Raw genomic sequence first — 15,257 nt, 5'->3', positions numbered from 1 at the left:
GCGACTTACACAATGAGCAATTGAGGGTTAAGGGCCTTGCTCAGGGACCCAACAGTGCCAACTTGGTGGTAGCGGGGCTTGAACCGGGAACCTTCTGTTTACTAGTCCAGTACCTTAACCACTGAGCTATCACTGGCCCTAGCCCTAACCTCTAGCCTCTGTCAAGTGAGGGATTGCAGATTTAACAGACCACTTGCATAGTCTTCTGTGGTAGCTGTTAAGAACTGGCTCTCTGAACCGGTTGGCTCCAAAAGACATTAAACACTCGGTTAACAAGCTCCATCATGTCATGCAAGCCAATAGAAAGTCCAATCCAAAATTAATCTAACTCCTGTACCTTTGCTCAGTCAGCTGGGTGAAGTTTAAAACAGGCTTGTGATTGAGTCTGACTAAGTACCTGGATATTTCAAGGGATTGTGACACTCTGGAGCTCATACAGGCACGGCATGCAGTACCTCTAAGCTGCCATCCCTATGTAGAGGAAATGTGCTGGTGTGGAAGCACAGCATTAATGTGGTAAATAAGACCTGCAAGGGAAATTAGGAAACAATTGTGTTTCTCAAATTAGCTTAGAGGGAATGTGAACTAGAGCATATTGGTCATGTTTTAAAACGAGAGCATGCCTGTTAAAGGCACGAACGGGGATTGAACCCGTGATCTTCGGTTTACGAGACCGACGCCTTACCACTTGGCCATCGCGCCTCTCTAGGTAGCAGGCAGAAAGTTGAAAAAACGTTCTTGTGCAAAAGTAACAACTGGAAGCTGAGCACATTCTTAAGATCCAAGAGTAACAAGCAGAACGGCAGCTTGATAGTGACCGTTCTTAAAACTATCGGCTTTAGAAGAACTCTTGATACTTTTTTCTAGCAGAGTGAAACAACAAGCAACTGGAGATGCAGGGGCTTGAACCCTAGGCCTAATACATGCAAAGCATGCGCTCTACCACTGAGCTACATCCCCTTTTGCGACATGGCAGGATTGCTGTGGCTCGATAGCGCTATTGTAGAGAATAAGACCGACAGGCAAGACATGGTCCATAATTAAAAATTTTTGATTGGAGCTGCTGGGGCTTGAACTCAGAACCTCATACACGCAAAGCACACGCTCTACCTCTGAGCTACACTCCCTACTTAGGCTTCCAAGGGTAAACCTCCAACGGGTACGACAGTCTTTGCAAAAAGAGAAGCAGAACCAGGAGCAGGAATCTCTAGCCTCTGTCAAGTGAGGGATTGCAGATTTAACAGCACACTTGCATAGTCTTCTGTGGCTGTAGCTGTTAAGAACTGGCTCTCTGAACCGGTTGGCTCCAAAAGACATTAAACACTCGGTTAACAAGCTCCATCATGTCATGCAAGCCAATAGAAAGTCCAATCCAAAATTCATCTAACTCCTGTACCTTTGCTCAGTCAGCTGGGTGAAGTTTAAAACAAGCTTGTGATTGAGTCTGACTAAGTACCTGGATATTTCAAGGGATTGTGACACGCTGGAGCTCATACACGCAAAGCATGCGCTCTACCACTGAGCTACATTCCCCCAGAACTAGTGACAATGCAGGTACAGGACTCTTTGCAAAAACAAAAAGAGACCCATGACCAGGTATCTTTAGCCTCTAGCAGGCAGGGGATTGCAAATTTAAAGGCACACTTGCAGAGTAATCTGTGGTAGCTGTTAAGAATTGGCTCTGCAAGCCAGTTGGCTCCAAAACACATTAAACACTCAGTTAACAAGCTGCACCGTGTCAATAAAGCAAATGGAAAAGCTGGCCAAAAATGACCAAACCCCTGGCCCTTTTGCCCAATTAGTTAGGTAAAGATTAAAACTAATCTGTGAATGGGTCTGGAACAACTACCCGGATATTTGAACGGTTTAATCTAAGCTACAATCCCTGTGTAGCAGTAAGATGCTGCTGTGGAATTACAGCTTTGATGTGTTAGGTAAGTTCTCTTGTGCTGTCCTATAGCCGTTGACCTTTCAGTCAGGTGAAGTTTACAAAAGAAAAAACTTGTGATTTAATCTTTAACGGCCAAGTGTATGTTTCAAGGAGCATTTTGTCTGTGACATTAAAAACAAAGCATGAATAAGTCACACTCTGGGAATGAGCCGTGAGCTTTGGTTTCCGAGAGCGACGCCTTAGCCCATGGCCATGGCAGCACAGCAAAGAAAGGTCACACACTGAAAAATGTCCCTGTGCACGAGTAAGCACTGGAATGTGTGCTTGAAAGTGCTAATTCTTAAAGCTATCGGGTGTGGAAGCAAACTTGAAGTTTGTTTCAAGTGAGTGAAACAACAAGCTGGAGATGCAGGGGATAGAACCCTGGACCTCATACATGCAAAGCATGAGCTCTACCACTGAGCTACATCCCCTTTTCTGACAAAGTAGGATTGCTGTGGCTCTATAGCTCTATTGTAGAGAATAAGACTGGCAGGCAAGACATGGTCCCTAATCAAAAAGCTTTTGAATGGAGATGCTGGGGCTTGAACCCAGGACCTCATACATGCAAAGCACACGCTCTACCACTGAGCTACATCCCCGACTTATACTCCCCAGGGTAAACCTCCAACGGGTACGAGAGTCTTTGCAAAAAGAGAAGCAGAACCAGGAGCAGGAATCTCTAGCCTCTGTCAAGTGAGGGATTGCAGATTTAACAGAACACTTGCATAGTCTTCTGTGGTAGCGGTTAAGAACTGTCTCTCTCAACCGGTTGGCTCCAAAAGACATTAAACACTCGGTTAACAAGCTCCATCATGTCATGCAAGCCAATAGAAAATCCAATCCAAAATTCATTCAACTCCTGTACCTTTGCTCAGTCAGCTGGGTGAAGTTTAAAACGGGCTTGTGATTGAGTCTAAGTACCTGGATATTTCAAGGGATTGTGATACGCTGGAGCTCATACAGGCACGGCATGCAGTACCTCTAAGCTGCCATCCCTATGTAGAGGAAATGTGCTGGTGTGGAAGCACAGCATTAATGTGGTAAATAAGACCTGCAAGGGAAATTAGGAAAAGAGTTGTGATTCTTAAATTAGCCTAGGGGGAATGTGAACTAGAGCATATTGGTCATGTTTTAAAACAAGAGCAAGCATGTTAAAGGCACGAACGGGGATTGAACCCGTGATCTTCGGTTTACGAGACCGACACCTTACCACTTGGCCATCGCGCCTCTCCAGGTAGCTGGCAGAAAGTTGAAAAAACATTCTTCTGCAAAAGTAACAACTGAAAGCTGAGCGCATTCTTAAAGTTCAAGAGTAACAAGCAGAACGCCAGCTTGATAGTGACCGTTCTTAAAGCCATCGGCTTTAGAAACACACTTGACCATAGTTTTTAACCTGCTTTCACCCTTGTCTGTTTTATCTTTACCTAACTAATTGGGCAAAAGGGCCAGGGGTTTGGTCACTTTTGGCCAGCCTTCTCTGGCCTTCTCTAACTAGCAGGTACTATTGACCTCACTTGTTTGTTAGTTTAAGTCCAAAAGTGGGTGTGGCCCATACGGGGATCGAACCCACTACCTTGGCGTGATTAGCACCACCCTCTAACCAACTGAGCTAACCGGCCTGTGTACAAAGGGCAGGGCATATACCCACATACCCGATTCTACACTGACAGCTCTTCAGTTATGGAGCTGCCACACAGAAACGATGGAGAGCTTTACTGTTGTTGAGCAGAACAGATCTTCGTGTGAGATGACTGAGGTTCATGTATTTTTCCTTTAAGAATAAATAAAAGTTGATGCTTTTAACGTCATACTTTCCTAATACTTTTATTCTACACGGTCTAAATTTCTTTTAGTCTTCTGCCATGTGCAGTGCAAGAATTCACTAAATTACACAGCAGTTCTCTTTTTTATTGACAAAATTGACAAAATTTTATTGATAAAATTGATTGTAACCATTTATAAAGATCATGCCACGTTCATTAGGTGAAATGAAGCCAGAATTAAAGATGGTAGAAGAACAGGGTGATATTCTTACTTTCAGTGATTAAATTACTCAGGTTAGAAAGTCCTGATACACAGAACATGCTCACCTGACTCTCAGCCATGCTAGCTTTAATCATTAAAGTGGGTGTGACCCTGATTCTGAATCATTCTCGTACCTGTCTGATTCCTGCTGATTTAGATGGATTAAACTGGTGTTACAGAGCCGAGAACCGAACCCATCCCCTCCCGGAGTATAGGTGTAATGATAATTCACCTCGCTCTCGACTGTTTCTTCTCTCTCAGTCAGGTTCTGAATGGCGCTGATCCACGCCCGTCTACCTGCCTCACAGTCGGCCTGGAACGTACAGCTCCTGTACACACACAGTGATAGATACAGATTATATAGGATGCAGACAGACAGACAGTTTGAGTAGATAGATAAACAGATAGATAGACAGACATTCAGACAGACAGATGGATAGACAGATAGATAAATAGTCTGTCTATCTACCTGTCTGTCTGTCTATTGATCATCTGTCTGTCTGTCTGTCTCTGATGATTATAGATCTGGACTTACCTTGTGGGCGTGACCACCCGGAAGCAGAAGCGTCGCCCGGTGTCCTCGCAGCTCTGGACCGAACAGTGCTGCAGGTCTTCCATCAGCACCGTGAAGTCACGCTGGGGGAATAGAACATAAAACCTTCTTATTTATACTGTCGATGATATAAACACCGGTGAAATCGTCCCAGACTTAAACACGACCGGGGGGGGGGGGGGGGGGGGGGTTGGGGGCATTATGGGCATCATGCGGTGCATCATGGGTATTTCAGGAGAGAGCTGATTTAGATCATGTAAAGTCATTGGACCTTCCTTAAACCTCTTCTTGTATAGAAGCTGATTGTTCTGTATGATGAACCACCGCCTGAAGATCAAACACATTGTATATTGTGGCGCCGGCGAGCAGGAAGGATAGCGTCGGGGCCGCGAGTGAGCTGCCTTTGGCAGTTCATTCAGTGGTTTAGGGACAGACACCCATTCATACACACATACATTCATACAACAGACAAACATATAAGCTACTTACCCAACCCTCACCGCAGCCACCCCACTCCCAACAACGGGATACACGGCTACGGTGAGCTTAGACACCACTGCCGCAAGGCTTTCTGGGTAAAGCCTGTGCCGACGCTACACTATATATAATATTGAGTGTATAAATATTATATTGTGTATATATAATATTGATAATTATATATATATATATATATATATATATATATATATATATATATATATATACAGTGTATCACAAAAGTGAGTACACCCCTCACATTTCTGCAGATATTTAAGTATATCTTTTCATGGGACAACACTGACAAAATGACACTTTGACACAATGAAAAGTAGTCTGTGTGCAGCTTATATAACAGTGTAAATTTATTCTTCCCTCAAAATAACTCAATATACAGCCATTAATGTCTAAACCACCGGCAACAAAAGTGAGTACAACCCTAAGAGACTACACCCCTAAATGTCCAAATTGAGCACTGCTTGTAATTTTCCCTCCAAAATGTCATGTGATTTGTTAGTGTTACTAGGTCTCAGGTGTGCATAGGGAGCAGGTGTGTTCAATTTAGTAGTACAGCTCTCACACTCTCTCATACTGGTCACTGAAAGTTCCAACATGGCACCTCATGGCAAAGAACTCTCTGAGGATTTTAAAAGACGAATTGTTGCGCTACATGAAGATGGCCAAGGCTACAAGAAGATTGCCAACACCCTGAAACTGAGCTGCAGCACAGTGGCCAAGATCATCCAGCGTTTTAAAAGAGCAGGGTCCACTCAGAACAGACCTCGCGTTGGTCGTCCAAAGAAGCTGAGTGCACGTGCTCAGCATCACATCCAACTGCTGTCTTTGAAAGATAGGCGCAGGAGTGCTGTCAGCATTGCTGCAGAGATTGAAAAGGTGGGGGGTCAGCCTGTCAGTGCTCAGACCATACGCCGCACACTACATCAAATTGGTCTGCATGGCTGTCACCCCAGAAGGAAGCCTCTTCTGAAGTCTCTACACAAGAAAGCCCGCAAACAGTTTGCTGAAGACATGTCAACAAAGGACATGGATTACTGGAACCATGTCCTATGGTCTGATGAGACCAAGATTAATTTGTTTGGTTCAGATGGTCTTAAGCATGTGTGGTGGCAATCAGGTGAGGAGTACAAAGATAAGTGTGTCATGCCTACAGTCAAGCATGGTGGTGGGAATGCCATGGTCTGGGGCTGCATGAGTGCAGCAGGTGTTGGGGAGTTACATTTCATTGAGGGACACATGAACTCCAATATGTACTGTGAAATACTGAAGCAGAGCATGATCCCCTCCCTCCGGAAACTGGGTCGCAGGGCAGTGTTCCAGCATGATAATGACCCCAAACACACCTCTAAGACGACCACTGCTTTATTGAAGAGGCTGAGGGTAAAGGTGATGGACTGGCCAAGCATGTCTCCAGACCTAAACCCAATAGAACATCTTTGGGGCATCCTCAAGCGGAAGGTGGAGGAGCGCAAAGTCTCGAATATCCGCCAGCTCCGTGATGTCGTCATGGAGGAGTGGAAAAGCATTCCAGTGGCAACCTGTGAAGCTCTGGTAAACTCTATGCCCAGGAGAGTTAAGGCAGTTCTGGGAAATAATGGTGGCCACACAAAATATTGACACTTCAGGAACTTTCACTAAGGGGTGTACTCACTTTTGTTGCCAGTGGTTTAGACATTAATGGCTGTATATTGAGTTATTTTGAGGGAAGAATAAATTTACACTGTTATATAAGCTGCACACAGACTACTTTTCATTGTGTCAAAGTGTCATTTTGTCAGTGTTGTCCCATGAAAAGATATCTGAAGAAATGTGAGGGGTGTCACAGCGTTCGAAGAGAGCAGAGTGAATTTACCTTTACCATATATGGGCATGACTGGATATATGTGACTGCACATATACTGACTTGATTTCCACTGTGGGACGGCTTCTGGAGGGTCCTGGGTTCGATTCCCGGATGGAGTTTGCATGTTCTCCCCATGTCCTGGAGGTAACGGGGTACCCTAGGTATAAGTGTGTGTGTGACACACCCTGGCACTGACACACCCCATACCATGACACACCCTGGTACTGACACACCCCCATACCATGACACACCCTGATACTGGTACTGACACACCCCCATACCATGACACACCCTGGTACTGACACACCCCCATACCATGACACACCCTGGTACTGACACACCCTGGTACTGACACCCCCCCCCATACCATGACACACCCTGGTACTGACACACCCCCATACCATGACACACCCTGGTACTTGTACTGACACACCCCCATACCATGACACACCCTGGTACTTGTACTTACACACCCCCATACCATGACACACCCTGGTACTTGTACTGACACACCCCCATACCATGACACACCCTGGTATTGACACCTCATACATGTGTATGATGTGTGATTGTGTACTGATGTGTGTGTGTATTACATGTGTGTATAAGGTGTGTATGATGTGTGTGTATAAGGTGTGTGTGTGTGTGTATTTAGAAACTGAATATTGTAAATTATATTTTACTAACAGTAATGAAGAGAGAAATTTTGACTGTATTAGAGATGCTGCTACAACAACATAATGAAAAGCTCGGCCTACTCAGGTCCATCACAAATGCTCTTGCAAAAAATGATCCAAAACAAATTGAGGATTTCACTGCTCCACTTGCCAATGAATCTCAGTTCAAACACTTTGACCTGAACCTCTTTGACATGAACTAGTAAGTGATTTCTACGTTAAACCGTTTTTTATGTGTTATGTATGTACTTTGTTATAGTCTTGAGACCAACAGTAAAGCTCTCCATCGTTTCTGTGTGGCAGGTCCATAACTGAAGGGCGGTCAGTGTAGAATCAGGTATGTGGGTATATGCCATGATCTTGGACATCGGCCGGTTAGCTCAGTTGGTTAGAGCGTGATGCTAATAACGCCAAGGTCGCGGGTCCGATCCCCGTACGGGCCACACCCACTTTTGGACTTAAACTAACAAACAAGTGAGTCTTCTCTAACTAGCAGGTCCTATTGACCTGAGCTTCAAACATTGTCTCTGACAAGTGTGAGATGTTTTTAATGCCCCTCTCATTCAAGTCAGAAACATGCCATTATTTCAATTAGCCAAACTTAATTGCCCTTCTGTAAATGTTAGCAAGTCATGTGACTCGTGTGTTCAATGAAAAAGCTGTTTGCGTGTCTCTGTGGTGCAATCGGTTAGCGCGTTCGGCTGTTAACCGAAAGGTTAATGGTTCGAGCCCACCCAGGGACGAGTGTCTTTTATTGCACAACCTGTCTGTTGATCAAACGGATATGAGACACAACAACAATGTGTAGTCCCACAGAATAGTGGAAATAAGTAACTGAAAACATCCAGTAAACAACAGTCCTACAAGCACAAATATCCACCTGATAAGTCACCGGAGACCGACTGTACAAAGTGGAAGAACGTCATTTTTGTTTCTGTAGATGTTAAATGAAGATACTCGCCCAACGTGGGGCTCGAACCCACGACCCTGAGATTAAGAGTCTCATGCTCTACCGACTGAGCTAGCCGGGCTTAAGCAGCATGTCAGACAGCTCATCGATCAGAGCATCAGAGAGATGTAGGTTTAATTCACTAACATCACGACCAGATTAAGAACTAATTCACAGTTTACAAACAAACACAATTTAAAATATAGCAATAAGAGCTAAATGTAAAAGTGTAAGTTAGTTGCGTCTTTCTGCTCATACTGAGTATTACTGTGGGTCACTGCATGTAGGAGACACATGGAGCGCAGTATGGTAGGTGAACTATAGGGCACTAGGACCCAGCAGCACTATAATGAACAGAGTGACAGTGGGATCTAGCGGTATTGGGACTCTTATTACAGGACGCTGTTTCTGCTGCTTGTTATTAAACTCACCTGTGGATCATTTGAGTGGAGAAAACGTGGTGAGTTCTTGTTGTGTTCTTTGTTTTATTGAGTTTTCTTGCTGGAAAAGGGATTTATGAAGCTTTTTGAGGGTGAATCTGGGTGCTGCATTTGTTTTAGATCTTCTAGACTTGCTCGGTCGCGCTATTTCTACTTAATAAAGTTTTAGTGCGCATCTACACCCTGTTTTACGGTACTGATCACATTATCTACACTAAAAGTTTTAGTGCGCATCTAAACCCTGTTTTACGGTACGATGCTCTGACTTTTAGTACAGAGATTAAAACAGAAAGAAGTTTTACAGTTTAATAAACTTATCGAGTCCTGATGCACACAGATGTAGCAGAAATAAAGTCTGTTCTAGTCTAAATGTAGAACAATCTACATGTTCCAAATTCAGACCTTCTTTGGTATTAAAAATAAAGAAACCTGCTTTCAGTTAAATCCACTATATTTAAATAACTGTCCTATACCGTACAACGAGATCCATCAAGGTGGCCCATGTCCAACCAGTGTACATGGGGACAGGACAAGGCCAAGGCGTCCTACCTCATGTCAACGATGAGTTTAATGAAGAAGGAGAAAAGCAATTTATCAGTTTATTAATACATAAATATTATAGGTAAGAACAACGTCTTAGGTTGCAAAATGCCTCTTCTGTAGAGTGAACTTTTTCATTTTAATTTCTGCTTTAACAGCACCCACCATACAGCAGGGACTGTCAAGGTGGTTCATACCCAATCAGTGCGCACGTAAGTTTGATCAGTTAGAATGAACAGCCCTACAACACATTAATCATGAATAGAAAATGGACTAGATCTTGTAAAATGATATTTTTTTTTATTTTGCAGCTGTAGACAGAACTGTCCTGGAGGCACTGAGAGAGATGGACCTGAAGATAAATTACCTGACATCTCTTGTAGAATCTCTTGTTGGTGGTCGTCGAATTTTGCCCCCACAACAGCAAGATGATGAAGACTTGAATGTCATCCCTCTGGATTCAGTAGAAGCCCTAGAAAATTTAGAAGAAAGGCTTCTGAGCAACGGACTGAAGCAAAGGATGGTAAAGCTCATTTATAAATTATTTCCCATCAAATAAGACCATGACATGATTCACAAAGTATTCACAAATATTTCCTGTTGTTTTATATTTTTAAGCGTATGATAGCTTTAACTTTAAAAATGTACTACAAATGCAAGAAAAAAAAATACAAATAACACTTGGGTGAGTGACAATGGGAGAATGTAACTTTATATATAAGGATTCATACTTAATAAAAAAAAAACTTTAAATAAAATGCAAATAAGACATTTAATAGTAACAACAAAATGTATGAAGTTTATACATTTCTATTACTGTGCATTATTTCAGATTAACATGCTGTCACTAAGTGGTGGACATACCATGAAAAAGACAATCTGGAGAATTGCCAGCAAGGTGTTCACCCCCAACCTTGCGAAAAGCCTTAACTGGTGCGGCAGGGGAGACAAGCGAGGTCTAAAACAAACCGCATGTGGACAAGTTATTATTGGTAAGTCAAGATAAACAATTTACACCTAAAGAAACAATCAGAATGTTAATATGGAGCCTAATACACTGCTCAAAAAAAATTAAAGGAACACTTAGAAAACACATCAGATCTCAATGGGAAAAAAAATCATGCAGATTATCTTTCCTGATATGGACTGGGTAATGTGTTAGGAACGAAAGGATGCCACATAGTTTAATGGAAATGATAATGATCATCCTAGAGAAGGTTGAATTCAAAGTCATACTCTCGTCACATGAGGCCGGGCACTGTCGTGCACCAGGAGGAACCCAGGCCCCACTGGGCGCCAGTGGCGGATCTGCCAATTCCGGTGTTTTATGGCAAATGCCAATCAAGCTCTACGGTGCTGGGCTGTGAGCACAGGGCCCACTACAGGACGTGGGGCCTTCAGGCCACCCTCATGAAGCCTGTTTTGATTGTTTGGTCAGACACATTCACACCAGAGGCCTGCTGGAGTTCATTTTGTAGGGCTCTGGCAGTGCTCATCCTGTTCCTCCTTGCACAAAGGAGCAGATACTGGTCCTGCTGAGGGGTACACCACAAACTTTTGCCACAATGCACCTGGTAACTCACACTGATAAGTCTACAAACATGTCCAAACTGCACTCACGTATTCATATACCTAAACTGTAATGATAAACACATTGATAAGTCACATTTATTTATTTATTCATTTAGTTTACAAACTGAAACCTACCGTTTAGAAAGCTGATCTCCGCCACGTGTCATCCTTCTCAGGAGTCTTTTCTCTACAGGTCAGTCACAGCGTTTTACTGCCGGCTATTGGTCATGTGGTTTTCACGTGTTGTCAAAGCACATAGGATACAATTTGTGTAATTTGTACAAAACATCAACTTTACTTCAAATGGGGTAAAGCTTTCAGCAAATTTAACCTTCAATGTCCCTTTTAATCTTAAAAAAAAATCAATAAAAGCTCAAATACAAATAAAGAAGACCCCGACAGCAACGTCATGTTTAAAACCATGCCCTTTTGTCAGATTAGGCTACGTTTTGCTTACATACAGCGCCATTTATCCACCTTAATATAGCATAAGTGTAGCACTTATTTTGTGACTCTTTTAATACTGTTTTTTAATAACAGTTTCTCACACACAGCTGCCGCGATGAAAAATCCAGTACTGCCAGCGCCGACTGAAGCAGAAGCGGAGAACTGCTTAAAGGATTACTTGCGGCTGGCACCAAGAAGGAGACATTAATTTCTATTTTATTTAGTATTTAATTGCTATTTTTGTTTTGTTATTTGTGTTCATCGTAATTATTATTCTAATGTTTATTTATCATATAAAAAATTTGATTCATGAATTCATATTTCACTTAATTTTGTGAGTGTCAAGGAACAATAATAAGTAAGAATGTTACTACCACTGATTATAATGTCTGTTGTTTATAGATATATTATCTGTATTATCTGTTATTATTATTATTATTTTTAAAGCAGTACATGAGAGGGGAGTGCACACACACACACACGTTCAATTACATTCAGACGCTGTATTTTAGCTATACTGTACACATCTGGAATGCAGCGTGTGAACGCCATTTCAGCATCCAGGCCTGATATTTAGGAGATGTATTACAGATGAATAAGCGCTCTATTAGATGCTCTCGGATAGCTCTCATAAGCGTCTCTGAGACGCAGGCATGATGATGACGTAGTAAGATTGATCTGGAACGCAGCAGCTAAAGGTCTTCCACGATCCACCAGCGACGTATTAGAGACGTATTGCAGATGAGCAAACGCTCTATTAAATACGTATTCCAGATGAACTGGGTTACATCCAACAGACGTCTCTGAGATGTATATGTGCTATCAGGGTATTCTCTACTCAGCGTTGATAACAGTGTTTTTACCTAAATAAAACCAGGTTTTACTGAGATTTGAACTCGGCTCACTGGCTTCAAAGTCCCGAGTGCTAACCATTACACCATGGAACCACACAGTGAGTTCTTACTTAAGCCCAAAAGTTAATAATTAGTCATTTAGGAGCAAGTTGGCGGTTAGATGGCGCTGTAAACAATGATTTGCGATTATATTTTGGGATGGAGCAGTCACATGTGGAACACTATAACACTACTAGTGCTATTATGATATTCAAGCTGGATGAATGGATGGAAATTAACATGTAATTTAAGGTGACTCTAAACTAGCACAAGCAATTGTGATGCTCTGTTGTACTGCACATGTGCTGAATGCTACCATCCTGAAACTGCTAATGTTTCCCAATCTTGGCCCTCACACTGGGCCCCAAATAAAAGCAGTAAGGTCCCACCGAGATTTGAACTCGGATCACTGAATTCAGAGTCCAGAGTGCTAACCATTACACCATGGAACCCTGACACCACAAGAACTAAACGTAATGATTCGCCATTTGCTGAGTAAGTAAAGCAAAAATACACAACTTCAGACTTTACTTTTACATCTCAACTGATTTATATTTAAACTTACGTGATTGATATAATTGACTGAAATCAATTGAAAAAACTGAGGTAATTTAGAAGTTTTAGACACTAAATAAAAGTAATTTTAGTTAAACATTGCCACCCACGTATCAAAATCACAACAAAACGTTCCACGGTTGGAAAACTGCACTAAGTTCAGGACGCAGTTGGCCGGTAGATTGCGCTGTAAACAATGACTTGCCGCTTTGTGTTCTAATTTGGCATAGAGCAGTCGCTTCCGAGATCGGGTGTTCTCAGGGTGGTGTGGCCGTAAGCGAGAGACGCTGCAAAAGAGCTGCTTCTTTTAGACGTTCGTCATTCAGCCTTTCTAAATAAATAAATAAGTAATTAAAAGCTTACAACAGCAGCAATTAATGTTAATAATAATAAATAATAATAAGTCAGAAGGAAAAAAGTTTGTTCAGGAAAATTCACTCTCTTTAAAAGCACCACGTTTTGTTAAACCAGCTGACATTCTCTCCTCATATAGCCAACATGACAAGATCGTGCCGGTTCCTCCTGTACAACATCAGGAAGATTCGACCATTTCTCTCCAGGGAAGCTACCCAGATTCTGGTCCAATCACTTCTAATCTCATGGTTGGACTACTGCAACTCCCTCCTGGCAGGAGCTCCCATGTCCACTATTAAACCCTTGCAGCTCATTCAAAATGCAGCTGCCCGTCTGGTTTTTAACCAGCCCAAACACTGCCACATCACCCCACTGCTGCGTTCTCTTCACTGGCTTCCTGTAGCTGCACGCATTCAGTTTAAAACACTGATGCTCGCCTACAAAGCCAAAAATGGACCAGCCCCAAGCTACTTTCGTGGTCTAATCAAACCCTGCTCTGTACCACGCAACCTCCGAGCCACTAGTCTCGCTCAACTTGAGCCTCCACCCAGGACTAAAGGAAGACAAGCATCAAGGCTGTTCTCTGTTCTAGCGCCCAAGTGGTGGAATGAACTTCCTCTGTCTGTCCGAACATCTGAGTCTCTTGCTGTCTTTAAAAAACGATTAAAACCCCACCTTTTTACTAAACACTTAAGCTGACTTGTACTTATTTACTAACAATTTAAACCACTTTGGTTCTAACAGGTTTCAGCAGATTCGTGTTCTTTGACTGTTGTTTACTAAAACTTGAGAAATGAAATGTTTACTATGGAAGCACTTCTGTAAGTTGCTCTGGATAAGAGCGTCTGCTAAATGCAGAAAATGTAAAATGTAAATGTAAACTCTCTTGAGTTTTGCTCAATAAAATGCCAATAAAAAAGACACAGAGTTTCTTACATTTGCACTGATTCTTATTCCACTGCAGATATGAACTCAAGATATTTCATGTTTTATCAGATCAACTGTTAATATACAGAAACATGCAAGTCAGGCCCGCAACACATTCCAGAAAAGTTCAGACGGGGCAATTTAGGGCTAGCAATTTGGTAAAAATGATAAATGATTTATATTGAATTAAAGTTAAACTTAAGGTGGTGAAGTTTTTATCCCATGACTCTGTATTTAAGGTGACTGTTCAATACAATGTTTATTTTAAGTAGTGCCCTAAGTAGGGAGTAGGCGTTATTTGAGACAAGGCCGATAGTCTCTGCTCAAACTGCAGACTGAACGACCTGATAAACTATCTGATGAAGCAAAAGCTCTGAACCTTTTCTGTATGTTGGTCCTGCTGTTCCTCAGTCCGACCACCACACAAGTTGTGCAGTTTTATATATTTCCTCATTCGCTCCTTCATCTCCTCCTTTGCGTTTTTTAAAGCTTTCTCCATTTTGCACTAATTACTAAACTTGTGTTTTTACTTTCCCGGTTGTTTTAGTGCGCATTTAAACCCTGTTTTACGGTACGATTACTTGTGATATCCACTGCTTTTCCTTCTATGTGTAATATGTTTGTTATATTCTTTATTGTTTCCCCGCCTTGTATTATATATTGTGTTGATTAAAAAAAAAAGTTTAGATGCGCTAACTCCTATGCAGATTATGCGATGACGTAATTCTGCAACTTTTAGGACAGCCAATAGCTGCTCTCCTTACTGAGGAGTGGACGACACTGCCCGAACCTTATAACCACCTGGATTTAAACAGATGAAGAAGAAAGTTCAGAAGCTGATGTGTTTGTACTACAGTGAAACATCTGTAAGTAAAATATTGATACATTTGTTTTTTACACTTTAATTATTAAGTAGATTCTGGTTATTAATAAACTAGAGTTCATAATAAAACATCACTGTGAGGATTTGAGCAGATTTAACTCTTCTCATTTAAACACACAAACTGCTAGCGGCTCCGCTAACTGTTAGCATCACACATGACTCAGTACTGAT

General features: G+C 42.1%; 7 non-coding genes and 1 pseudogene across 7 annotated transcripts; all 8 read right to left on the bottom strand.

Annotated features, from left to right (window-relative positions):
* Positions 1 to 15,257, bottom strand: part of LOC134326772 (zinc finger protein 850-like) — a 244,743-nt pseudogene that overhangs the window by 180,342 nt on the left and 49,144 nt on the right.
* Positions 631 to 702, bottom strand: trnat-cgu (transfer RNA threonine (anticodon CGU)). The gene has a single exon. It is a non-coding gene; the product is annotated as a tRNA-Thr (tRNA).
* On the bottom strand, positions 889 to 960 carry trnaa-ugc (transfer RNA alanine (anticodon UGC)). The gene has a single exon. It is a non-coding gene; the product is annotated as a tRNA-Ala (tRNA).
* Positions 2,293 to 2,364, bottom strand: trnaa-ugc (transfer RNA alanine (anticodon UGC)). Its single transcript has one exon. It is a non-coding gene; the product is annotated as a tRNA-Ala (tRNA).
* On the bottom strand, positions 2,461 to 2,532 carry trnaa-ugc (transfer RNA alanine (anticodon UGC)). Its single transcript has one exon. It is a non-coding gene; the product is annotated as a tRNA-Ala (tRNA).
* trnat-cgu (transfer RNA threonine (anticodon CGU)) lies at positions 3,089 to 3,160 on the bottom strand. Its single transcript has one exon. It is a non-coding gene; the product is annotated as a tRNA-Thr (tRNA).
* On the bottom strand, positions 8,485 to 8,557 carry trnak-cuu (transfer RNA lysine (anticodon CUU)). The gene has a single exon. It is a non-coding gene; the product is annotated as a tRNA-Lys (tRNA).
* Positions 12,748 to 12,819, bottom strand: trnaq-cug (transfer RNA glutamine (anticodon CUG)). The gene has a single exon. It is a non-coding gene; the product is annotated as a tRNA-Gln (tRNA).

Source organism: Trichomycterus rosablanca, chromosome 14 (genome assembly GCF_030014385.1).
Source record: "Trichomycterus rosablanca isolate fTriRos1 chromosome 14, fTriRos1.hap1, whole genome shotgun sequence".
Classification (NCBI taxonomy): Eukaryota; Metazoa; Chordata; class Actinopteri; order Siluriformes; family Trichomycteridae; genus Trichomycterus; species Trichomycterus rosablanca.
The sequence above is the reverse complement of the archived record's forward strand: the minus strand, read 5'-3'. Positions and strand labels throughout refer to the sequence as shown.